General features: G+C 40.3%; 1 protein-coding gene across 12 annotated transcripts in view; it reads left to right on the top strand.

Annotated features, from left to right (window-relative positions):
* The window catches only part of SORBS2 (sorbin and SH3 domain containing 2), a 167,164-nt gene that overhangs the window by 2,260 nt on the left and 138,479 nt on the right, over positions 1-26,425 (top strand). For 10 of the 12 annotated variants that reach the window (XM_068942676.1, XM_009676680.2, XM_009676682.2 and 7 more), the window contains one exon: positions 18,682-18,807. The gene's annotated coding sequence lies outside the window, so the exon portion shown is untranslated. Of the gene's footprint in view, positions 1-39; positions 183-18,215; positions 18,455-18,681; positions 18,808-26,425 lie in introns of those variants that run through there. The other 2 variants (XM_068942673.1, XM_068942674.1) reach the window with 2 other exon arrangements.

The following is a 26,425-nucleotide window of genomic DNA, read 5'->3' as shown; positions in this document are numbered from 1 at the left end:
CTAGCAAATTAGATTTTCTCTTACTTTCTCTTTGGTAAGGTCTGTTTCCTAGGTGAAATTGACTTGTCAGTAGTGGTCATGGAGGTGCTGCAATAGCATTTGATTTTGAGGAGGAATTAGAACGAATTGAAGCAAACAGCAACTAAGCCTATCCAATATGAACTAGTTCCACATGATTTAAGGTAGGTATAAAGGAGTAGAATCCAGTCACTAATGTAGAAATCAAATGGGCATGGGGGGGGGTGGGGAGTACATGACATTTTTCTTTAGCTCATGGTCAGCCAAAGTATATCTCTTAAGCAGCTTATCTAGAAGGCCTTGGTGATAAGATGATACAGGACAAATTTTGTAGCAGAAGGAATGATACTCATTTTCAGTTGAAGTCTAGAAGCTTTTCAGGTTTCAGTGGAGCCAAGATTTCAGTCCAGAGTTTTACATGGCTTAAGTCTGTAGGTTTTGCAAAGTCAAACCTTCTTGGTCTGCAGTGAGGTAAATTGCATCAGCTGTCATGTTTTAACACTACAGTCACTTCAAACACTTCTGATACAGATCACCTAAGGTGATTCTGGGTCCATGTGTTGTGATCACAACAGGGTGCCAACAAAGTAAAAGCAGATAGATTAACCCTAATATACAGTATCATAGTAGCAAGTGGAAACAGTAATAGAAACGATAGAACAGCATGACCAGAGAAAGTAGAATCAAGTGGTGTAACAGTTGGAGTATTATTTATTTAAAAAATCATTAGCTTTGAGCAAACAGTGATAAGCAGCAAACAGAGCCATGCAGGCTCACAGTAACCTTGAGAGCTGATGTGGGAATGTACTACCTACCCTCACTCAATGGCCTTAGAACTAGCCTCTGAAGTACAGAATACTTGTGTGACCAACCTGTGAGTAAGAAGGGTGGTGTGTGCCCAGGGAACACACTCAAATATCAAAGTAAGGTACATGGTATAATGTTACGCTATGCAATAGCCCAGTGCCACTTCTGTGCCGGAAAGATCGGGTGTTGAATATAATATACCAATAATGAGGTTGCATCTGAGTGGGCAGATTGCATGAGATGTGACCTTGGTTAAATTCTATTTTATAAGCAAGTAGTCATCAGCCAATATTTCCATGTTATGCAGACAGCATTACTGGAGCAGAAATATTATTCCAGTATGTACTTTGACACTGTATACTACTACACAGCGATTGATCCTTTTTCGTATTGGTGTTTCAATATTGGATTAAGCCTGTTACTCATAACGAGTTTATATTTTCCTTGTATACTATTGGGCATAACGTGTAGCTGCTTATTTGTGAGATGATTGTCCCATAGATATGTTTTGTGCTCATTGGTCTTCAAATGTGTGGCTCCTTTTCATGAAATTATTTAACGAAAGTATACTCCTGTAGCAAAAAAAATGTATAAGGGAAAATATGTTGATTTTTCTGAAATATGAAGTTTCTTTACTGTCTTGAGTCCAGGCTAAAACAAAAGCTGAGGACTCAAAGGTGCTGATGTAATGGAAAACCTCATGTATGAGACTATGGTGTGATAGTGGGGAGAATTAAATACTTAAAAGGCCAGCATGAACCTTGGAGTGAAAGCATGCTGAATGACAAGAGTCTACATCTACTTCTGCTTTGTTCCTTTTTGAACCATGAATTGTACTTTTCTGTTCAGATTTATTGTTCTGTAAGTGATACATCACAGCTAATGCTGTTGTAAAGCAGCAAATTCCAAATGCAGCCTTTTTTGTTATTTCTAGCTTTTCATAAATATTTATTTTGTTATCTTTCTGAACTAAATTAAGATAATGTTCTGATTCATCCACCCTTAAACCTCACTGACCATCATCAGGGAGCTGAAGAGCACAGATGTAGTTCATAAGTACTTAAGCCAAAGTAACATAATATACTTTTTTTAGAATTGATGCTGAGATCCCAAAACTGGCATGAAAAGTGAAAAGTAAAATGAGGTGACAAGAAAAGCAAGTCTCTTTCCTCCCAGTTTTAATACAGTCATAAGCTATACAATAAGCTTTAATTTCATTAGCTTTTTCAGCAGATAATGTTGAAGCATGGAATGATCATAACTTTGCTTTTAAATAAGACATTTATATTTTTGTGCAAGTATTAAAATGGTGTATGCTGAACTGTTAGATGGGTAGCTTAAATTATCCCTAGTTTAGCAGCAGTTGCTGATTAGCTTTATCTGCAAGCAATGTATTTATGCTTTTTCTTTTTCAGGACCCAAATGAAAAGACAGCTGCATGAGGAAACACAAGGGGGAGGGAATCAGTAACTACAGTTCCTATAGCTGAAAATCAAACCCCTGTAGGCTTAAACACACACACAAACTGATGTCTAAAAGATGTATTTGTTTATAGGCTCAAGAGTTCTGCTAATAGGGGATCAGTAGCTGGACTGAAGATCAAAGTGGAAGAGTCTGATTTTTCAAACAGTTTAAAAGCAGTGGATCCAGTTCCTTATTCAAATTTGTTCAGCAGAGTCAGTGGATGAGATAGTAGTTCAACTGCAGCAAGACTGAAAGGCAGCTGTTAATGCTCCCTAAGGGGCTTGGGGCTGCACAGTGTGTAACCCATGATGAGAAGGGATATAGGGACTGTGCTTCAGGTGCAGGCTAGCCGCCAAATGTTCTTTTTGACATTTTTATCTGAAGACTTTTAATCCTAGCCTGAACTGAAAGCTTCTTTATTGAAGGGTACCTTAGGAGTGTGATCATGTTTATTAAAGCCATGTATTTCTTGAAGGGGATACGTATAGATGGGTACAAGTGTGTGGAGCCACAGAAAGAGCATGAACCTTGCAGAAAGGTCTATCTTCCACATCATGTCAATAGTATGTGATGTTATAGAATATATAGCAGATTTTCTTGTCTATATGGTATAGGTATTTGTACTGGGAGCAAGAATTTGAAAGACAATTAATGATAGAGATCTGACAGATGTCTGTAATGAATTCAGGTGACTCATCTGTAGATTTAGCAAGGAGTATCAGTGAAAACAAATAGGCATTTCTGAATTTGGCCAAAAAATTATGTAATACTTCAGTTTATCCTTCAAAATACATACAGAAATACAAAAGCAGAATGATCAAATTTGTATTTTTAATATAATGTGAAAGCAGAGTAAACTATTGCACAAGACCTTTAAGTATACATATGTTAACGCATGGCAGTTAGTGTTAAGCTTTATGGTTTCTTCACCAGAAGAAAAACAATGTAAATATTAATAAAACATCTCATGCCTGATGACATCTAATCTCATACAGTGTTTTGACTCTGGTTAGACGAAGGATGTCCAGTAGGGGCATCTTCCTAGAAGCTTGTCTTTTGTCAAAGATTAGTCTTGAGGAATGAGAGGGGAGAGGCTGTCCATGATTCTGGATCAATTCTGATGTGTTAAAATGCCTAAACTGGAGAATACATCCATTACTATGGAGTGCAATGCTTGTATGTGTGATATTTTCACTCTAATCAAAAGTGTTCAAAAAGGAAAATTGTAGAATCACAGAATGGTTGAGGTTGGAAAGGACCTCTGGAGATCATCTAGTCCCAATCGCCCGCCCCCCCCCCCCCCCCCCCCGGCTCATGCAGGGTCACCTATAGCGTGTTGCACAGAACCCTGCCCAGACAGCTTTTGGATATCTCCAAGGAAGGAGACTCCACAACCCCTCCGGGCAACCTGTTCCAGTGCTCAGTCACCCTCACAGGAAAGGGTGTTTTTTTTTCCCTGCTGTTCTGGCAGAACTTGCCATGTTTCTAGTTTGTGCCCGTGGCCTCTTGCCCTCTCACTTGGCACCACCACAGAGAACAGACTGGCCCCAGCTGCTTGACACCCCCCCCCCCTTCAGATGCTTATATGCATTGATCAGATCCTCCCCCCCCCTCCCCCCGCCTTCTCTTCTCCAGGCGGAACAGGCCCAGCTCCCTCAGCCTTGCCTCATAGGAGAGATGCTCCAGGCCCCTCATCATCTCTGTAGCCCTCCACTGGACTCTCTCCAGGAGTGCCATGTCTCTCTTGTCCTGGGGAGCCCCGAATTGGGCACAGTAGTGCAGGGGAGGCCTCCCCAGGGCTGAGGAGAGGGGCAGGACCACCTCCCTCCACCTGCTGGCAACACTCTGCCTCATGCACCCCAGGAGACCACTGGCCTTCTTGGACACAAGGGCACACTGCTGCCTCATGCCGTCCACCAGGGCTGGCAGGTCCTTCTCTGCAGAGCTGCTTTCCAGCAGGTCAACCCCCAGCCTGCTGCATGGGGTTATTCCCCCCCCCAGGTGCAGGACCCTGCACTTGCCTTTGTGGAACTTCAGGAGGTTCCTTTCCACCCACCTCTCCAGCCTGTCCAGGTCCCTCTGAATGGCAGCACAGTCTTCTGGTGTGTCAGCCACTCCCCCCAGTTTTGTATCATCAGCAAACCTGCTGAGAGTGCCCTCTGTGCCTTCCTCCAGGTCACTGATGACTACATTGAACAAGACTGGACCCAGGACTGACTCCTGGGGGACGCCACTAGCTGCAGGCCTCCAACTAGACTCTGCGCCACTGACTACAACCCTCTGAGCTCGGCCATCCAGCCAGTTCTCAATCCACCTCACCGTCCACTCATGTAGCCCACGCTTCCTGAGCTTGCCTACGAGGATGTGATGGGAGACAGTGTCCAAAGCCTTGCTGAATCATATATTTAAAATAACCCAGGGTAATTGAACAAGCAGTGTAGGAGAGGTGCAGCTACATCAGATGCTTCAATGTTGTTGTGTTCTCTGGATATTTTATTTTCTTATACTTATTACTTTTTTAATTTTAAGACCAAAAATATTTCCTTTCTTAGGTATGTGAATATGTGAAATCAATAAATTATTGGCACCAAGTTTTCAAATGGGAATGCAAAGTGAGATTTGTAAGGTATTGATTGCTTATTTCTCACTGAATTTCATGTTCATTTGAGAACCTCAGATTCTTCAGTCCTTAAGCTTTTATGCAGTTAATGAACTGCTGTGGTTCCTTGAGCTATGATAAGTAGAAGGAATAAGGAATTCGTATAAGATGATTGTTAATTCCTAGGAATTAAAAAGTGCTTTATGAGGGCTACTTAATAAATCTCCAACATAGAACATTTTGTTCTGTCTGTGGAAGTAGCCTGTATAGGTCATCATAAGGGGTGAGCTAATGGATTAGATGGGCCTCAGCTTTTGCTTGTGGTTTTACAGCTACCTCCATGAGGCATCTATGGAGGTTTTGATAATGAATTTCAAAAAAAACTGTAGCTTCTGAGGCAATCCAAAACCGTAGTCATTGGTCTACATAAAGTACATGATGGCTACTTCCCTTCTGAAGGTGAAGATCATGTTATTGGGCTATATTTTGTCCTTTAGCCTTCTAAAAGTCTCAGGTGCTATTGTGTGATGTATATATCAACCTTTTCCTATTGGAGGTACAGTAAGGATTTTATACAGACAAGCATCCCAAAGGGATACCAGTGGAAAATGTTTAGTATGTATTGCTAAGTCATATATCAAGCATATATGTCTGATAGTTGCTACTAGCTAGTTATACTATTTTACATGTTTTAATGAGCAACTTCTGACAGAAGGCAACAGTTGGCAGCATAAAATCTTTATTTCTAGTTTCAGTTCTAGTGAACTTCCAATGAACAGGGAACTCTCAGCACTGACATTCTCCCAGATATCAAATTCATGGTCATTTTAATCTCTTCTCCTGTTGAAGAAATCTATAGATCTTGGGAATCTCTAAGAAATAATTTCAACATGAATGATGCAATCAAATGGCTTACTTTGAGTAAGAATAACGTAGGAAGCTCTTATACAGCAGCACTTTGATTAGTTAAGTGACATGTTGACAAGTTTGACAGGAGAATAAAGACCAAACCGAAGATGATGTTTTGGCATGTGTTCAGACAAGGCAATTTAAGCTCCTCAACAGGCCTGTTTAAGGGTCACACTGCAGATAGAGGTCGTGTAATTTGAGCTTTGCATGTTGTTGTTCTGCCTTTAAGCAAGTACAGGGGAAACGTTTTTAATTTTTTTTGCGTACCTGTAGATGTACATTCACATGCTTTTGAGTGGCATTTGATTCACAAGTGACTTTTTTATGGCCTTGTATCCAAGTAAAAGCCATGTTCAGGACACAATTTGTCAGGACTGTAAGCCCTAAGGAAAAATTGTCTGCAAGTCCGCACCTATTCTAGTTAACACAGAGTTGAGGTACTCTTACTATAATAAAGCATTAAGGAGAATGCGTTCTAGCTTAGGGCAGTAGTTTTCTTACGAACAAGACTGAAATAATTGCAGGGATGCTGTGTTAAATTAACCCCACATATACATTTGTTTACTTTTCCTAATATTTAGTGGTATAACTATCTTAACTGTATTTTTTAAAGTGTAAATCAATTGCACTTTAGCTAAAAACCACAAATGAACATAAATCCAGTAGTATGAGTAAGTATTTTGTCCTGAATTACAACAATAGATGCTATGGTGTTCTTGTTCTCATGTTTACTACATGCACCAGTACAGGTTGGGGGTTGACCTGCTGGAAAGCAGCTCTGCAGAGAAGGACCTGCCAGCCCTGGTGGACGGCATGAGGCAGCAGTGTGCCCTTGTGTCCAAGAAGGCCAGTGGTCTCCTGGGGTGCATGAGGCAGAGTGTTGCCAGCAGGTGGAGGGAGGTGGTCCTGCCCCTCTCCTCAGCCCTGGGGAGGCCTCCCCTGCACTACTGTGCCCAATTCGGGGCTCCCCAGGACAAGAGAGACATGGCACTCCTGGAGAGAGTCCAGTGGAGGGCTACAGAGATGATGAGGGGCCTGGAGCATCTCTCCTATGAGGCAAGGCTGAGGGAGCTGGGCCTGTTCAGCCTGGAGAAGAGAAGGCTGGGCGGGGTGGGGGGGGAGGATCTGATCAATGCATATAAGCATCTGAAGGGGGGGGGGTGTCAAGCAGCTGGGGCCAGTCTGTTCTCTGTGGTGGTGCCAAGTGAGAGGGCAAGAGGCCACGGGCACAAACTAGAAACATGGCAAGTTCTGCCAGAACAGCAGGGGAAAAAAAAAAACACCCTTTCCTGTGAGGGTGACTGAGCACTGGAACAGGTTGCCCGGAGGGGTTGTGGAGTCTCCTTCCTTGGAGATATCCAAAAGCTGTCTGGGCAGGGTTCTGTGCAACATGCTATAGGTGACCCTGCATGAGCCGGGGGGGGCGGGGCGGGTGATTGGGACTAGATGATCTCCAGAGGTCCTTTCCAACCTCAACCATTCTGTGACTCTGTGGCTCCCTTTTAATTCTGGCATGCATGCTCTGTGTTATTAGTCATCAGAAGAGAAGATAGGTGAATCATCTATTAGTGGATGTAAAGGCTTGCCTAAGCAGCTGATTGAACAGAAGCTTTTATGTTTAAGTAATTGTTTCTATTAAAATTTATTATCATGGAAAGAAGATTCTGGGACTGAGCTCTTTGAAATAGATGCTGAACAGACAAGATGGAGCAACTTGATTCCAAAGATCAACTTGAGCAGTTTTAATATCAAGTGCTTTTGCCCCTCACTTAACTGTGATACTGTTGATTTGCCGGTTTCTGGTAAGCAGCTGAGCAAAAGCAAAACTTCAGAAGGATTTGCGGAAAGTTGATAGTAGCTTTGTAGATAAACCTGGGAAGTTTCTTTCAATAAAAAGTTACTGCCTGTTATGAAAGGATGGAAATATTTGTGGGGAAAACTGAGCAAATAATGTAAAGGAAGGTAGTGAGAGTTTTGGTAACTGGAAGAGAAGAGTATTATGAAAGCCATTGAAAGGGAAGAGGGGGATGTAATTGCTGTGAGAAGACAAGGAGCCAGCTGTGTTACAACAGTCCCAGTCCTGTAACAGTGTAATGGCCTCAAAAGCTAGAATGGTCTCACTGTGTGCGTTTTGCGTAAATTAAACCACTACAGAAAACTAGGCACCTACTGTAGGTTGGTATACTGTAGGCATTGTGTGACAGATGCCTGAATAGCATCCCTAGAAAGGGACAGAAGATGATCGAACTTCAAAAATGCTGTGGAGAAATAATCCTCTTGGAAAGAGCTATAACATCCTATTTAGAGTGAAGGGAAACAGGTGTGACTTACACATGCTATGCTAAGGCATACCATGGATTTTCTAATATTTTTGGTCTTTATATGTACACTTAAGAATTCTAATCCTGGTGAACAGAATTAAACTGATCTGCTTCTGCAGTTGTATCCTCTTACACTACATTTTGGTGTTGGGGGACTCAAATGCTAAAGTCTTAATGGCTGTTGACAAGCGCTTTAGATGAAGCATTAAAAATTTGACTGAGGCTTTCAAATAGGGAAATGCACCTTTCCATATGTTTATCCCTCTTTGAGAGGAAACTATCTGATGAGAATGTAAAATGTTGGCCATATAAAATGGAATACTGGCTTTAAATTAGTATGCTGTCTTTGATTTCCATTTCTAACGTATCTGAAGATCTGCCTGAGTGTAGTTCTTGTGCTTTCATGTCTGCTCTTCAAGCTGCCTTCCTTATTACTTCACCTGTCATGGATTTAGGCTTGTAGTATGTACAGAGTTGCTGCTTCCCTTTCCCAGTATGCAAAAGATAGTCATATCATTCTGGCTGACTGTTTGCTGTTATTTGGAAAAGCATGCAAAGCCCTTCAACGTGTGATACTGGTTACCAGAAATTGAGATAGCAAGAATTTATTATAAACTGCATCTGTAGGCTCTTTCTTATGGAAGAATTTATCTACACAGCGAGAAAACTAGTGGTGGAAAACATAGCTGCAGTTTTGTTTTATTAATGATGTCAGTGATCCTCAGTGAACTATACTGAGGGAGGAGAATTAGGAAATTAATGCTGAAAATCTTTCAAATCATGTCACCCATAAGGACTTCTGCTGTTATCACTGTACCTGCCACTGAAACAAAGATCTAGCTTTGTTAGTTGAAAATAGTTCTGGCTTGCAAATGAATTGATGTAGAACTACGACCTGGCAATACAGCTTTAACATCCTGTGTTGTTGCCTTATACACATGAAACATGGGCTTATGTCTCCCCAGCCAAAGAAAGTAAGAATATAGTTTAAACTATGTTTCAAATGAGTAAAGTTTGTTCTACAATTAATGGTACTATAGGGAACACAAACAGCAAACAAAATCTGTAGAAGATCTCTCGTTCTTGCTTAGCAACAGTTGAAGCAATGCCTGATAAATGACTACATTATTAAATAGGCTTCTCTTAATAAGAAAGCAAAATAAAACTCAGTGCTGACTTCCTGAGTCATTCTCTTAGTAGGCTAAGGCTAATTTAGTTATGGAGTATCCTCTGGAGAACAGTAGCATTTTGCTAAAACCTCAGCTTTGGAAGCTGAAGTTCAGGTATTTCAAGTATTCCTAGAAGCCAAGTCTTCCTTTCACTTCATCCTGCTAGCCTGAGGAACTGTTAGATATCTGCTTCTGGAAATTATTATTTTCAGGAATAAAAAGAACTTGACAGGGAAGGAACAGTTTTCTGCTTTGGGAACTATGGAGCTCTCCTTCCTGCTAATCAGGCTGCAGGAGGAGATTGTCCAGGTCACTTTTCACCAAAAAGAAACACTTAGCAGCTTCCTACCTGCCGCGTTGTTCTTGTCTAATTTGCAGCTTCTCCTCAGTGTTACAACTGTCTCTGCTTTCTAAACAATCCAGATAATATCAGAAGTACTGTAATTAAGGTGTCAAGATTTTAAGCAAAAGATCAGTTGAAGATTCTCTGGGACATGAAACAATTTCTTACATGCTTGCAAGCCCAGTGTATGCAGTGAATAGGGTAATGCAGCTTTGGCCTTTCAAGGGAAGTTACGTATGCTGGAAGCATGCTATTATCTAGTAGCAATAAGCTGTTTATGTCCTATGATCATACTATTGTGACTGATTACAGGTGACTTTATACTGAGTCCTTACATTTGCCTACTTTAGTGCAGATGGGAAGGAAAAGATGAAGTTACTCTCTGCATCTTTCCAGGAATCACCAGCAATTTGGTACATGTTAAAACCTGTTTTGTGGGTCATGCTCACTTTCAGAAAGCCTTGAAGCCTGCTCTTTCTAGCCAAGATGTACATTGACACTATCGTACTTATGCCTGACTTTCCATTCAGGCTCTTGCAGTCTTAAAGCATTTGAGCCTATCTACAGGTATCATAGCTTATGTTGTGGCTAGTTTATTATCTGTGGTTCTTGTTGTGTGGGCCTAACTTCATAAGTTTAGTCTGTGCCTGCCAGTAGCATGAGACTACAAGCTGACAGGCCAGTTGGAGCTTATTAAAAGCTCAAAGATGAGACACCTGTGCAGTGGCCACTGAGCTACTACATAAAAGGAGATTCCCTTAAGAAAGTAGTGATTCACCTGTGTTCTTGGACAGGATGATTTAGATGCCCAATTCTATAAGAGATGTTGGGCAATGAATCACAATTTAATATCTTTGAAGTCATACTATTCCCTTTATTGTTTTCTATTGGCTAAGTCTCAGTGACAACTGGCTACCTTTCAGGCCCTCTAACTTGCCGTGCAATCTGTGCTATGCAATATAGAGTCTTAGGTACCTAACTCGGAGCTGAGAGTTGGGCAGCTCTGGTCCTACCTTGCAGGGTTGTGTGTTTGGGAATTGAGCTCAGTTCTGAACACCAGAATTAACTAAATTGCTACATCCTGGGCTTAAATTACAGTGAGGAGACTTCAGTTAGAGGTAGGAAAAACTTGTGCTAAGGATAACTAAGTGCTAGAGTATCTAAAGTAGTTTGGGTGTCTTTGGATGCCTTCAGATCCAACATCTGTCAGGAATTATATGCTTACTGTTGACTTTGCTATTTAGCAAGCAGGTGAGATGATTTAGGAACTCTTTCTTAACCCTGTGATTCAGTGGTAGCTCTCACCTCGAGTCTAATGGATGAGCTGACACCCCAGATGGGTAAATACAGGTATAGAGGGATTCAATCTACTGCTTCCAGTATTACCCGAAGTCAAAATGGTGTGCTACTTTTCACTAGATGCCATAGCTTGCTTTGTGGCCAGACTGTTTTCCTGCCCTTCCTGAACAACCAGCCTGTTGCTGCTGTGCCATTAGAAGAAACCCTGCAGAATCTGTCTGTAAAAACGGCTTATCCCAAGGCATACAAATGTGTAGTCTGTGGCACAAGTGTGGTCTGGCAGGAGAGTTCATGTTCATGTTCACCTGAAGTTCTGCCATAATGTGGTATGGATATAGTCAGACTGGGCAGAAGTACTTTAAGTCTTGGAGGTGCTGTGAACGGTTGACAGCCTTGGTGTCCTCAGGCATGCCATGGTTGGGCAGCAGGCAGTGTGCAGCAGTCTCCAAGTCCCAGGAAATGATGGTCAAGCACTCCTTGTGATGTGACAGGTGACACACTTTTCTGGTGATGCATTCAATGATGTCATTGACAAAGGCATTTATGATGCCCTTTGCTGTGGCTGAGACGCCACAGGTGGACCTGCTTCAGACTCTCCTTCCTGCTACTCTTGTACTTTCAGACTGTGGTAACAGCTTTCTTAAAGGCCTTCTTGGGAGCAGGAGCCAACTCGACAGCCTCAGGCATTTTGACGGCACTTTTTCTCACTAATAAGCAGCCCAAAGGTGAGCCAATGTGGAGGCAATGTAACTCCAATTGTTACGAGTCCAGTAGTGGCGTATATGTGAGCTCTTGAAATAACCTTCCTTGCAGCCTAAAGGATTGATAACTGTTATGACTGTGTAAAACAGTGTGAACAGCAGCCTGAGTTAAATCCCTGAAGCAAGCGTGTCTCAATGAGCTTGGCTGACTTTAAGTCATTTCTGTGACCTTAGTGATTTCTAGTCGTCTTCTTAGGTTTCAATCAAAGGTAGGAAATCCAAATGCTGGGTCTTGCTGAAAACCATATTTTGCCTTTGAGCTCAGCTTTCTCAAAAAAAAAAAAAGACATCAGAAAAATATGAAACTGAGTATTAGCTTATATTTTAAAAGGCTGAAATGTTATCTACTTGTAGCTGGAAGTTTTCAAAGCTTTACATTTTTTAAAGTTTGTTTTTTAGGCTGTTTTTTTGGTTAAGTGGATTATAATAACAGAGTTAATACAGCTGACTAAAGGAAGAATCAAGGAAAGATGTTTAACTCTGCTTCTGCCTGTTTGCCTTCTAGTGTTTTTTTTGTGCTCTGAGTTGACTAGTATAATTCCCTTCTCACTGGGATTCAGTGCCTGAAAGCTTCAGTTGTGGTGGATCTGCTATCACCTACCCTTGATCTTTACTTTGAGTAGCATAGATGTTAAACTTGTCTGATTAGTAAAATTACAAACCGTTTTTCATGTTGGACCTTATTTTTGTCTGTATTAAATTGGCAGCTTAGCAATTTGTCTGAACACTGTGCTTAACTGAGAAGCATAAATTCCTCTTAGTACAATGTGGAGGTGTAAGACTGGCTGTAATCTGGTGACTTCACTAAGAACAGAATGGCATTAGGCCTTATGTTGCTATGTAACAAAAAGCGTTGTGAAGTAGGAGAGAATTGAGACTCGAGTTTCTTGTGCGAGTTGGTTCTGCTTTGCACAGAACAGCTGGTTTGAGGATGAAAGGGCAGCCATGATACATGCTCTCATAGCCTAGGAGTGGCAATGCTCCCCTGGGAGAAGCAGTCTGAGGCTTTTGTTGATCAAATGTTAATATTTCACAGTAACTGAAGGATGGGAAGGTGCTCCCTTCTTCCAGGTGAGTACTGTAATTACTCCATGAAAGATGAGACAGTGCCTCCAAATGATTAGACTATAGTTTGGTTAGTGTTCTGTTTTGGCAAGGGGTGAGAAGTGACTGTAAGTAAATACTTTTGGTAAGTCGGTCATCTACAGTACCTGTGGCAGATGTTTCAGAGATCACCAGCATGAAAAGAATAGTGGGGTAGTGCCATCTTCCCCTGTTTGCGTAATAACTGCTTGTGCTTTTAAGGCAAGGTTGATAAAAAGCCCAACTTTTTAAGTGACAGCTATCACCAAAGTGGTGTTATCAAGGTGAGACACCACTTGGTCCACAGGAGGATTTCTAGGTCCTGGTAACTTTACTGTTAAAAGATGGACTCTTTGGAAGTTGGATCTAGATAAATGGGAATTTTAAAGATGAACTTTGGATTTGGGCACAAAAATCCTTTTGAGCAGTTAGACCAAAAAACCCAGTCATTTGAGCTCATAAATTACAATGAGCTTCACAGGTTTATGGTCCTTGCTTACATATCGGAGGTTAAGGCCTTATCTGCTGTAGTTTAAAGAAGACAAACGAACCAAAAAAACTACCCCACGCAATAGCTGAGCACAATTCTAGCAGAAAATGAGTCTGGAAAACAAGTGACCTTGTACAGAGTTCTTGAAACAATGGACTAGCAGTGTGTATTGAGAGTAAGACAATAGCTGTCTGTTTTCTATTTCCTAAAAAAGGCCTTTCATGTTTATTTCCCCATACACGTTTACTGTTTACTCTTGGGAAAGAGCAAGGTAGTTTTACTAGCAAAATAATGCTCTTAGCAGACGTATCATTCTGTTGGCCCAGTTTAACAGTAGTAGCTGCTGTCCCCATGGCTTTTTTCACTGTGTTAGGAGAGCAGTAATGTGGCTTGCTGTCAGTTAAATGAAATTGGCAGAAGTATTGGAAGTAGATTACAACAGATGGCCAAGATGTGATATAAATCTCTAGATAATATTTTCAGTCTTTGAAGTGCACGTGATTTCACTTCAGACTTCAGAGATTCCTGATGTTTTAGTGTACTTATTTGCTACTTAGATTACTTAAAATCTTTAGTGTATTCTTTATTTTATAACACTATGCTGAACATATTCTAAATCATAATAGACACTTCAGTGACAAGCATTGTTCTTGAATACTTAAGCATCAAAACTAAATATGCAGCCTAAATGAATCAAATTTTCTTAAAGATGACTAGCAAAAAACCTGGCACTACCTCCTTTTCTAGCTTCTATTTAGAAAGCATTCACTGGCCAGAAAGATATTCCATCTTGATAAGCATCTTACGTTGTTTTTTCTGTTTTCAGCATATTAGATGTCAACCTTAAAGAGTTTCACAGATTTAGATTCTGACTCTGTCAAAGCCTTTTACATCTTCAGAAATGCCCAACCATCAATATAGGAGGTAATCCTTTGTAACTTCTGTAAAATTTTAGAAATATGTTACTCCAGTCTTCAGAAAGGACAAGGAGGAGGACCCAAGGAACTACAGGCCAGTTAGCCTCAACTGCATCCCTGAGAAGGCGATGGAGCAGCTCATCCTGGAGGCTGTCTCTAAGCATGCAGAGGACAAGGTGATCAGGAGTAGTCAGTGTGGATTCACCAAAGGGGAATCATGCTTGACCAATCTGATAGCCTTCTCTGATGGAATGACTGGCTGGGTAGATGAGGGGAGAGCAGTGGATGTTGTCTGCCTGGACTTCAGCAAGGCTTTTGACACTGTCTCCCATCACATCCTCGTAGGCAAGCTCAGGAAGCGTGGGCTACATGAGTGGACGGTGAGGTGGATTGAGAACTGGCTGGATGGCCGAGCTCAGAGGGTTGTAGTCAGTGGCGCAGAGTCTAGTTGGAGGCCTGCAGCTAGTGGCGTCCCCCAGGAGTCAGTCCTGGGTCCAGTCTTGTTCAATGTAGTCATCAGTGACCTGGAGGAAGGCACAGAGGGCACTCTCAGCAGGTTTGCTGATGATACGAAACTGGGGGGAGTGGCTGACACACCAGAAGACTGTGCTGCCATTCAGAGGGACCTGGACAGGCTGGAGAGGTGGGCGGAGAGGAACCTCCTGAAGTTCCACAAAGGCAAGTGCAGGGTCCTGCACCTGGGGGGGGGGGAATAACCCCATGCAGCAGGCTGGGGGTTGACCTGCTGGAAAGCAGCTCTGCAGAGAAGGACCTGCCAGCCCTGGTGGACGGCATGAGGCAGCAGTGTGCCCTTGTGTCCAAGAAGGCCAGTGGTCTCCTGGGGTGCATGAGGCAGAGTGTTGCCAGCAGGTGGAGGGAGGTGGTCCTGCCCCTCTCCTCAGCCCTGGGGAGGCCTCCCCTGCACTACTGTGCCCAATTCGGGGCTCCCCAGGACAAGAGAGACATGGCACTCCTGGAGAGAGTCCAGTGGAGGGCTACAGAGATGATGAGGGGCCTGGAGCATCTCTCCTATGAGGCAAGGCTGAGGGAGCTGGGCCTGTTCCGCCTGGAGAAGAGAAGGCGGGGGGAGAGGGGGGGAGGATCTGATCAATGCATATAAGCATCTGAAGGGGGGGGGGGGTGTCAAGCAGCTGGGGCCAGTCTGTTCTCTGTGGTGGTGCCAAGTGAGAGGGCAAGAGGCAACGGGCACAAACTAGAAACATGGCAAGTTCTGCCAGAACAGCAGGGGAAAAAAAAAAACACCCTTTCCTGTGAGGGTGACTGAGCACTGGAACAGGTTGCCCGGAGGGGTTGTGGAGTCTCCTTCCTTGGAGATATCCAAAAGCTGTCTGGGCAGGGTTCTGTGCAACACGCTATAGGTGACCCTGCATGAGCCGGGGGGGGGGGCGGGCGATTGGGACTAGATGATCTCCAGAGGTCCTTTCCAACCTCAACCATTCTGTGACTCTGTGAACATCTATTAAGATTCCTAGAAATAAAATTTTAATGTATATAGCAAATTCAGCTTAACATGATAGCAAAATTGCTCGTTCACAAGACATTTTTCACAAAAGGCTAAGATTTTTAGTCTTGCTTAACCTTTTCAATTGACAGGCAATATTTTATTATAATCATTATGGGAGGAATAGCTATAACAAATTCAAGACTGTATATCTAAAACCAGATGGTGTCCCTTAAAAACAGCACAGATTTCCTGTTTTGGTGAAAAACAGCTGAGGCATCTCTTTGCGAGACATCTGCCCGTTTGCACAAACAGTGGTCCAGTTGGCTCTGAAGTGAGAGCATGATTCTGTGCTTGGTCTCTTGAGCCATGTCTTTCCAATGTGTGAGTTAGTAAAAACACTTCTGTAGCTAGTTCTGAAGGTCTCTTGGATGCTTTGCTTTAGTGGGTCAGAGTCTCTGATAATTCTTCACTGGCTCCTGAGTGCCTTTTGAGGAATATAATCAAAAAACAGAATTTAACCATTTCAAGTTTCCTTTCTTTGGTTTTTCACAATTTCAAAGGTTTTCCTAATATGTTCTACAGGAACGGAGTTTTTCTATACGAAACTTGAAGAGGAAATTTTAGTAACTTTTTTGAAAACAGGTTCATTCTTACTTGTAAGGTCCTTCAGGATGATGCTTAATTCCAACCTTTGATTTAATCAAACTAAAAGGCTGCTAAAGAAATTACCTGTTTGAGTTTGGTGTTACTGATAGCCGTGAAAAGGGAAATATGAGTGTCATCTGTAAACTATAAGGCAGCAGTCTTGGTAGTGGGGGTAAGTTTCTGTTTTACTCATACACGCAGATAATAAGATTTCTCTTTGAGGTGGCCAACTGGTATATTTGATATTTATGACATGTAATGTTTCTCATAGACGATTATCAGGTTTGTATCTAGTCACTTGTGGAAATCCCAGTATATATCAAAATAGTGCTTTTGGACAATTTAGTAAATGCTATAAAAAGTAGTAGGTAAGTAGTGGTTTACACAATCAGTTGCAGAAGGCATAAAAAATGAGGTGCTCAAGTGAATTTGAGCTTTGGTGGTAAATTGAGGTCTTAGAGTATGACTGTCTTCTGAGAAAATGCTTCAGAAAAGAAATACTGCACTGCAAAGTGTTGCGCATCCCTATCTTGGAAGTAAATTGATATTACTAGTCAAAATTTTAATATATTCTTCTATATTCATATTTGCTTAGTATTAGCGTTTGACCTACGGGTATCTATTTGGCTTGTAACCGCTTAAAGAAAGCCTTATGGATAATAAGGTACTGTAGCATCTGACACTTCAGTTTTTGGTAGATGCAGGTCGCATTTATTTTACACGTTTTTTTAAGTTGTCTACAATATATAAGCTATTGGAGTGTTTAAATCACTTTGTTCCTGTGTCTTGAGTTAAATATAAACTGGACTTATTAACTTCTGTGAGTGAGTTCTGTGGTGAAGTAGTAGTCCTAAACTAACACTTAGAAGAAAGCAGCAATAGTCATTAATTTAACATGTTGGTATTTGGTGTTGTGGGTTGTTCTGTTATGGTTGGTTTTGACTACAGCAACACTAAAAATGATTGGGATCAAAAAGGGATTTTTTTCAAGCTAATACAAAAAGAATCTGTGCTTTATTTGCATGATTGGCAGCTTTTTCATTTTTGTTATGAATGAACTTTGGCTAATGATTTTTGAATCTTGAACAAATATTATTACTTCTGCTCATTTTCAACAGGCAGCATAGCTTTACCACTTTACTGGTTTGCTAAATTTCCTGTGTATCTGGCATCCTGTTTCACGTGTCAGTATAACTCTCAAATAGTTACTATTTGCAAACGAATAAGAAATTAAGGTGACCTAGGGTTGTATTATAAAATGTTTTCAAATAAGTCTACTTAGCTCAATATAACGGTGAATGAGAATGTAACATATAATGAAATATTTCATAGTTTTACCATACCAGCCTATTCTAGGTTTTAAGTAGAGAATAACTTGGATCTGTAACTTTTCCTTTTAACAAAAGTAACGGTCTTACTGGCAGTACTTAGCAATGTGGATGTGTATGAAGAGCTGTTTCAGTTGAAACAAAGTAAGCTTTGCCTGTCACAATTGCTAAGGTTTATAGAGGATATCCAGGGAGTTTCTTCCCGCAGTGGAAGAAAACTGCGAAGAGTCAAGCAATGATGGTGGGTTTTTTCATTTGTTTAACTTACCTGTGTCATCTGAAATTTTGAGTAATTAGCTTTTCTGTACTAACCAAAAGATTGTTGGGTCTTTTCCTATAATTGTTAATTGTTATTGATGCTTCACGTTTCCCAGTTGTGATTTGGGGGGGAGGGAGGGGTTCTTTTTTGTGTGGTATGTGTGGGTTTTTTTTAACAGTTTTGGGAGGGTAAGCTGTTTGGTTGAGGATGTGTCAGAGGAAGCAAGGAGATCGTGTCACTGAATAGCCCCTGGTGAGGGGAAATAACAGTGCCAGCAGCTGCAGGTCCTTAACCTTCCAAAATAGCACTGGTGCTGATACTGGAAACTTAGATGCAAGCGGGAAACAAACATCTGGCTTCAAACTTAGTCAACTGTTTTGTCCTCAGATGTGTATGCCAGACAGAGTGCATTTAAATGCAAATAGAAGTACTTCCAACTCGGAAGCTCAGGCAAAATATCTTCAGAGAAGACTGAAGCGAATTTTTCGAGTATCCATGGTGGTTCTTTTCCTGAGCTACAGATAATGCAGTCTTCAAGCGCCCAGACTTGCTTTTAACAAATTTTCCTTCCTCCATGGTACTTGTTCTGTACTGTTTCTTTAAATAAGGATTTGGATGATGAACAAAGTTCTCTGCTATGGATTTCCTGGAGTTTTTTTTAGTTTGGGTTGGGAGGCTGGTTCTTCAGTTATTGCATTTTCATTTTGATTGCAGGCAAGCCCATTGCTGCTGAAAATAGCTCAAATGTGCTTAGAACAGAAACATCAGCCAGCAGCTGAGATTCTTTCTCTTTCTCTCTTGTAGACTCTTGTATGTGAGTTAAACTTATTAGGAGAGAAACCTTCATAAAGGGCTAAATAAACAAGATCTGCATATACTGAAAGTTCTCACTTCCTCTACGCTTGAGGCACAGCAAAACTTGTCTGTCTGGTAAGTCCTATTTTTCCTAAGGATTTGTCTTCCTGCCCTTTTGACTGGCATTCTTGAGTTTCTAATTAGTGTTCAGATAAAACCTACTTCTGTATGCTATATATATGTGTAAATATGAAAACTTAAACTGCTAAGGCATTACTGTGCTTTTGAAGCTCTTCAGAATAGACTATTATTGTTTTGTATGGGACTTTAAGTGGATTTCTTAAATGGTTTATCTTGTATTTGTTCTCAGTTTCCTTCAATGAAATGAAATGCTTTAAAGCAAAACTGAAGATTACTTTGTCTTCATTTGTTTACCTGTTTGGAGGTTCTGAATTTAGTGAAGTAACTTCAGAATTTATATTGCAAAGTACATTGTGTTAAGTCCAAGAGTTTAAAAATAGACTTTTCCATCAATTCATTCCTGGCTCATTGCTTTACTTGTTTCATTTTGTGCAAGTAAAATAAGCTTGTTATTGATGTAGCAGTATATCAGCTTGTTTTTTTTTCCCTCCCCTCCTTGTAATATGCACCTATTAGGATGGTAAGCATGCTTCTCAGCAGTTGTCTTTCATTTGGTAATATGATAGCTGAGACAGTTCTCTCTTGTTAAGGATATTGGGTGTGTTTTACAGTTTTTTTTTTCAGTTTTTGATCATTATACTTCAAACAAACCTTTCTCTCTGGTTTTGGAGTGTTAGCTGAATACAACCTTAAGCAAAAGTTGAGATTTTGTTCTCTACCTTCTATTGTTGTTCTTAATTGTGATTAAAACAGTCTCTGAAGACCAAGAGATTATAGCCTTTATGAATTGTCTTTTAGGCTTTTCAAAGATCAGCTTTTTGCTCAATGCTGTGACTTTTCTAAATAGTAAGCTAGCACTAAATGACAGTCTGTAAATACCTCGTTCACCAGATCACATATGCTATGGTCCTTTGGCTTACCACAATTATTATGTATGTATTGTGTGTCCTGGTTCAGTATAGTTCATTTTCCAGGTTTTGTCATACTCTTACAAAACTTTAATATTTTTTAATAAAACATGTTAAAAGTTTGATTTTAAAAGTAGTTCTTCATTTAAATGTGAAGTAGTAGTTCTGTATTATATTTTCATAGGAAAAAAATTAGATCGGTGCTTCTACATAAAAGTTATTTTGGGAGCTTTCCAATTCATTTAAGTTTTACTAGGAGGCCTTCCAGCTTTTTTGTGCAAAGATATTTCATAGGAATTTTTGAAGTCTACATATACATTTTGTGTAGTATATCTTGAAAAGACACACACAGAAGCACTTTGTATAAAACCCAGGCATTTTCTTTGACAGTTTTTCAGAAACAGTAAAAGGAAATCTTGTTCAGTGCAACAATGCAGTATACTGGTATATGAGACCATGGATCTAATTCTACTTGCTCTTCCTTACAGTAGGCAGTACTAATAGTGAAATGTAGGTATCCACCTCAAAACTATGGAACTTTCAGTGCCTGGTAGAGTTTCATACTTTCTGCTTTAAGTGAGACGGTTTGTCTCCTTTTCCCTCTCACTCTTAATTAACTCATATCCCTTTTGCATAAGATCTTTTCTATTCCTGTCTTGTTCTCGTACCTAAAGCTGCTTCCTCAATACTGTAGCCCAGTCACCCTGTCCTAGTATATGCACAGTTCCTTTCACCACACTCTAGTGAATGTTTGTCTGAAATGGATAGTTTTCATGTAGAAAGAATGACTCGTCATCTGAGGCTGACTTCAGAGGAATTGAAGCCTCCAAAAGAATTTAAAACAGTGTTGGTAACTACAGTATTGGTTTCGCAGCAAGCGCTATGTTTATAAGGGGAGCAATGTAGAAATTTGAGATCCTTTAATTATTCCAAAAGACACAACTGGAAGAAAAAATTAGTTTGCATGATAGACAAAATGCTTACCAAATATTTTCCGTAAAAGTAGTGCTTTAAATTGTGTGATCTAAGGGCCAAGGATGGTCTATCAATGGTCACTTTATTCATGCATGTTTAAAATAACTGTGTCAGACCAAGCTTTTGTCTGGCATTTAATTTTTGACTGAGTAACCAACCTTACAGGAACTTTGGGTTGTGTCACCAATATGCCAGACACAAACTTCAGCTGTGTGAACTTGGCATTAATTCAGCTAAAGGGAGGAAATCTCAGGAGAGCAGTGGAATTTCTTTATTTGCTTAAGTATACCTCTGTGTTCATGGGGAACTAAACAGTAACGTTTTGTGCAGGTTCGTGCCTTTGACAATGTGTCTTTGTTCACTTCCCAAAGGTGGTGTCAAATACACCATTGAAAAAAATAAACGTTCTTATTTTGCGTTTTTCACTTTGCTTAATGATATGCTCCCAGGGAACCCTGTAAGTGTGGAATGGCCTAGCACTGTTGCTTGTAATTCTTTGTTTGAAGAATGAAGACTCAGAGTAGTGCAGATATCATGTAAATGTACTCCCTCCCTTATTGCCTTTGTAAGCTTAATAAGAGAGGTAGGAGGCAAGCATATCTGTAAACTTTTTATGGCTTAATGCATTTGGTCAAAAAGTGCTTCAGAAAATGAAGTTTCCTCCTTGCCAGTGTAGATGTTTTCCAAACAGAGTGTATGGTATAGTGAACTGTTGCTTTGAGAAACAGTGGATCTTGATAGTTTGAATTTCTTCTTGAGTAAGAACTTCATGCTGAGGAAGACCTTTAGTATCCTGCTTAGTCACAATGTATCTGTTGCTTCCACTGAGTGTTTCAGGTTGCCTGCTGTTGTGAATGGCAAGCTTTTATGGTTCCTGTTCTCTATGGGATTCCAATCAGTGAGCAGAATTCCAAAGTGGTATGACTATACCAGCAGATCATAGTAAGAAGTTCAAACTGTGTAATTTCTCTGTGTTGGAGGAGAAATGTTTTAAAAACTGGAGAACAAGGTGTGGTGATGGAGAAAATTGGAGTGAAAGGATGTTGTGCAGGTGCATCTTCCTTGCATTAGCCTTCTATGGGGATATACCAACTGGAGCTGCTTGAGAGCATGTGCATGCTTCTGTGAGACCCATGAGTTGTTTTTCCCTGCGACTTACCTGTCTTTGTACAGTTCTGAAGTGGCAATAGAAAGCTCTGGGACAAGTTTGTGAGGTGATTCTGTATCTGACTTAGCTGCTTTAGAAGGATACAACTGTTACTGCATCTTAGCCCATTGGTTATCTACTCATAGGGCAGTAACAGGTGACAGTTGTCTCCTTAGTTCAGGCTATACTCTGATCTTTTGATAAACGTGAGTAAACTAGGAATTGGTACAATTCCCATATTCCTGAAGTGGCCCTCTGCTGCTCTTTAGTTTCCTACGGTTTGGAGAGCATGGTAAAAATTAATTATTAATATTCTAGTATAGCAATGAGCATCTTGCGTGGCGGGGGGGGTTACAAAATTTGATTATAATGTCCAGGTTTTTAGAGGATTATGACTTGCTAAAAGTTTCTTTCGAGATGAACTTTTGAGTTTGCAAAACTGGAGAAATGTTTATTTTTCAAAAAAAAAGTTGGCAGCTGAGTGCAGATGCTTTTTGCATAGGACCTATACAGTAATTTAATTTTCATCAAGCTGTCTTGAGTTTTCAGTGTCATTTGACTTATGTTTGAGTTTGAAAAGAGTATTCGTTGGGTAACAGCGAAGTTGCGTGATTAGTAGGTACGGAGAATTTTGTTTAGCCACCTATGCATTAGTACTTTAAAGAAAGTGCACTCATATGCCATCTCTTCCTAAGTAAGCACTTAACCACATGTCTAAGTACACTTTAATCTGTTTTCAAGATGGCTCACATAAGATATTGCCTGCTTATGTTCACATGCAAGGCTGCATTTGTCTCCATATATTAGTGGCTTAAGAATTAGTGTGTTTTACTAGTGGCTTAAGTCCCTAAATATTTAATGCTGTATCGTCTTTATTACGAGAGGCAGCTTGAGCACTTAGACTGCTTCAACACTTAAGATTGCTAATCACTCCTTCTGCTGTTAGTTTTTTTCTTCACTACTAAAAAACCCTTAATATGATTTTAAAAAAAAGCCAACCAGGCATAGAGGAGACTCTTTACAAGCATCTCTTCCCTAAAAGCAGCAGATGATAAATATAGTGGCAGCTCCGTCCTCTTGAAGCTAGAAAGATGATCCACAAGTTACTGAATAAAAGAAGCCTCTGCTTTAGAAGTGCTCCCTGAGGCACCTGTGTAGGATTCCCTCAGTCGGGTGATTGTTCTTGATGGACCTAAGTGAATTGGAGGATAAGGTTGCACCTCTGTTTTGGTAATGCTTAGTCTTTTTGGCACAGTGAAGTTGAGTTCCTCTGAGTGGAATGAGTTTAGTAGTTTGCATAGCCTTCAATATGTACAGTTAGCTAGTTACTCTTTCCACAGTGATTTTTAGCCAAGTACTAGCAGGATGGACTTGCTATGAGAAGTCCTTTGAATCTCTGAATGGTATGAAGTCACCTTTTTCTACTGTCTTTCTGGATCATGCGTGGAACAAAGCGCTCTGGAATTAAGAGGGAGGCTAATGGGTGAGAACTGGAGTGTAGAGCTGTTACTTTGGGCTGCAGCTCTAAAAAAAAATAAGGAAAAACTGAAAGATGCTTAAACGCTGGGGGTTTTCTAATGTATTTGACCGTTCCACTCTTCTGTCTTTCAGAATCAGTGGTGAAAAAAACTTTAACTTCTAGTAGCAGAAGTAAACTTTTGAGTGATTTTGGAAAATCCATCACAACTGTATCTGTGAGCAGACTCCCAGAAGACTACCTGCACTGTAAAAACTGAATGTTAAAGCCAGATCACTGCTTTTTGTTGCTATCTCTTGGAGTAGGTGATAATATTACATACATACAGAGCATCTTACAGTAATGGTTTTGCATGAGGTGAAAGATGCTCTATTAAAGTTGAGCAAGTGTGCAGTTTAATCCACTGTTTGAATGGGAATTCCTGATTTTGTCTTGTCACAGATGATTTTGAAAAGTGCCACCAGCAGCAATCTATTTAAAAAAAAAAAAAAAGCTTTGAGTTCGAAAGCTTAAAAATGTAGGTGGGTAAACTTGTCTGAATTCCTTGAGTCTACAGGGGTCCTGCAAATATGCAGTACTGATTTTGTCTTCTAGCCTTAACGCTTTCAAGTTTGCCCTGTGAAATATGTGTATGCTAGTGACAAAGCTTTCTATGTTCTAACACCCCCCCCCCCCAATGTGGATTTCCCTCCTTTGTGTAAATAGGATAAACATGAATCCACTTACTTGGGGATAGCTGTGTGGTTTATCACTTTGTAGCAGTTGACTTGCGTGGTGATTTCTCAGCAAAATGGTTAAGTGACAGGCGGCCGGTCAGCATGGTGTTGATCTGTCTTCCTGTGATCTTGGAAGTCTCATCCAAGTGATTTAGATTGTCTCTGTTTTTATAGCGAGACATGCCAAATGTTTGCTTGTAAATCCAAATGTTTGGAAAGTCGAGGAACATTTATTTGTCTGTGTAGGTATGTATTAAATTACTTAAAGTAGTAATAAGGAATGGGTAGAACACCTGAAATGATCCAAGAGCTGACTTCTGATTAGGAGTTGAACAAAACCTGTCAACACTCTTTCATGCTGAAATACAGCAGTTATGTGAAGATTGGCAAGGGACATGTTTTTCATTCATCTTTTGGATCTTTATACTCCTTGGATCAAGATAGAACAGGAAGCAATAAAGCTGAGTGCAACTCCAGTTTTTGAAGTCTACTCACACTTAATGGAACAGACTTAGCATATGCTTGGCCATAGTGTTTATAAGGGTTGGACAGCTGTTTCCAGTGGAAATACAGGATCCTTTGAATAAGTCCTTTCTAGGCCAGCAAACACAATGCAAGTTTAAAGTATTGAATCAGCTCGTTGAACTGCTTGTTAAAAAATGCTTATGTATTGAATTCAGCTTGCTTGTCAGTTACCTCAAAACCTAGTGTGACTGGGACAAAGGTTGTTCTTAATGCTTTGAGATACTTTGCGCATGTCTGGACCTATTGCACTGTCACAGACAGCTTCTGATATGCATTTATAGAATGCTCATGACAGTTCAGTATTGCAAACTTGGTGTACTTGCCTCGTCACCAATTACATGACCAAATCGTTAATCTGATCTTTGAAGATGAACAGACATGGAAATCAATAGGATGTGCAGGATGGACAAAATGCTTGTTGGGAGAGACTTACTCTAGGTGACAGGTATGTAAGTATGTTCCAAATGTTACTCCGTTTTCTCGTATGAACTGAAATATGAGCTTTATGCTGTTGCATAAACTGCCACATTTTAATTGGAAGAAGTTTACTAGACTGCTTAGAAAATGCTCAATTTGTTTCTCTCGAGGCTTTTGGTGTGGTGGGTTTTTTCTTTACAGTCAAAGATGCACTTTCTTTGATCATATGCTCTGCACAAATAGAAATGAGGTAGCTTTTAAAGTGAGTATTTCTTTCTGTGAACATAGCGTCTTTCCTATGTGTTCATATGACCATAGTTCATTTGGAATGAATCCACTTACTAGTAATTTTAAACCCTGGGTGCTCTGTTAAATGATGCTTGTGATTCTGGCATGGTAAACGCTGAATGATACTGCATTCTTTGCACTGCTGGAGTCCTTATACTTCATTTTTAATTTCTTCCCCCTTTCACACTTGGTGCTGTTATGGATCCATTCAAATTACATAAGCAAATGATCATGCTTCTTTAGTGGTGGATTGAGTTCAGTGGTGAATAGAAAAGGTAGCTCAATGGTATTAGAATGCAACATCCTGCATGAAATGTAGGCGCTTCATTTATTCATTGATTTTTTTCTGACAGTAGCCTTTGTGTGTGCAACCTTCCTTTTTCTTTTATAACTAGAGTAGCTTAAACACCTATATAATGAGCAGCTATTCCTCCGATGGTGTTGCTAGATAATTTCACAACTGGTGTGAATAACTTTCATGTTCCAATGTGTGAAGTGTATGCACGGTAACACCTAACACTTAAGTTCCTGCCTGAAAACTTGCAATAACTGTCTGTCTTATGTGAGAAAAAAGATTAGGTGATTTAATGAAATGTTAATTCATGCAATGAACAGTGATGTTATATCTTAAATGTGCTTCCAAGTCATTGGAAATGTATTGATTCTGGTATAGTGATTCAAATGATATAAATTACTCTTGGAAATTTATAGTAATATACAATTAAGGAAAAGCCTGTCCTTTTTGCCACTTCTGTAAAAGTGATAAGGAAAATTAGTATGTACTTATTTGGACAAGACTGAGCGTAACGAAGTGGTTATAGCTGGCACTGACAACTACTTGTGCTAATAGTCAATACAAAGATTCCTAGCATGACCATGTAATTTAATGTCTTGCTTTGTGCAAGTGGACAAATCAAGAAAAGCTCAGAATTCTGTGGAAGAAAAAAATCTCCAATATTTACCAAACCATATTTAAGGTAGTGTTAATTTAGACTATGGAAGCTGGCTTGGCTGTTCGTATATGGGCTTGCCAAAACTCTTCTTTTTTAATCAATTTTCTCACATCATCTTATGTTCTATTGCTATTACTTGCTAGGTGCTATTGCCTCTCACGTGGTTGCTGATAAGTTGCTATGCTATTGTTTTTCTGTATAACGTG

The sequence above is a fragment of the Struthio camelus genome, chromosome 4, assembly GCF_040807025.1.
Source record: "Struthio camelus isolate bStrCam1 chromosome 4, bStrCam1.hap1, whole genome shotgun sequence".
NCBI classification, from domain to species: domain Eukaryota; kingdom Metazoa; phylum Chordata; class Aves; order Struthioniformes; family Struthionidae; genus Struthio; species Struthio camelus.
The sequence above is the reverse complement of the archived record's forward strand: the minus strand, read 5'-3'. Positions and strand labels throughout refer to the sequence as shown.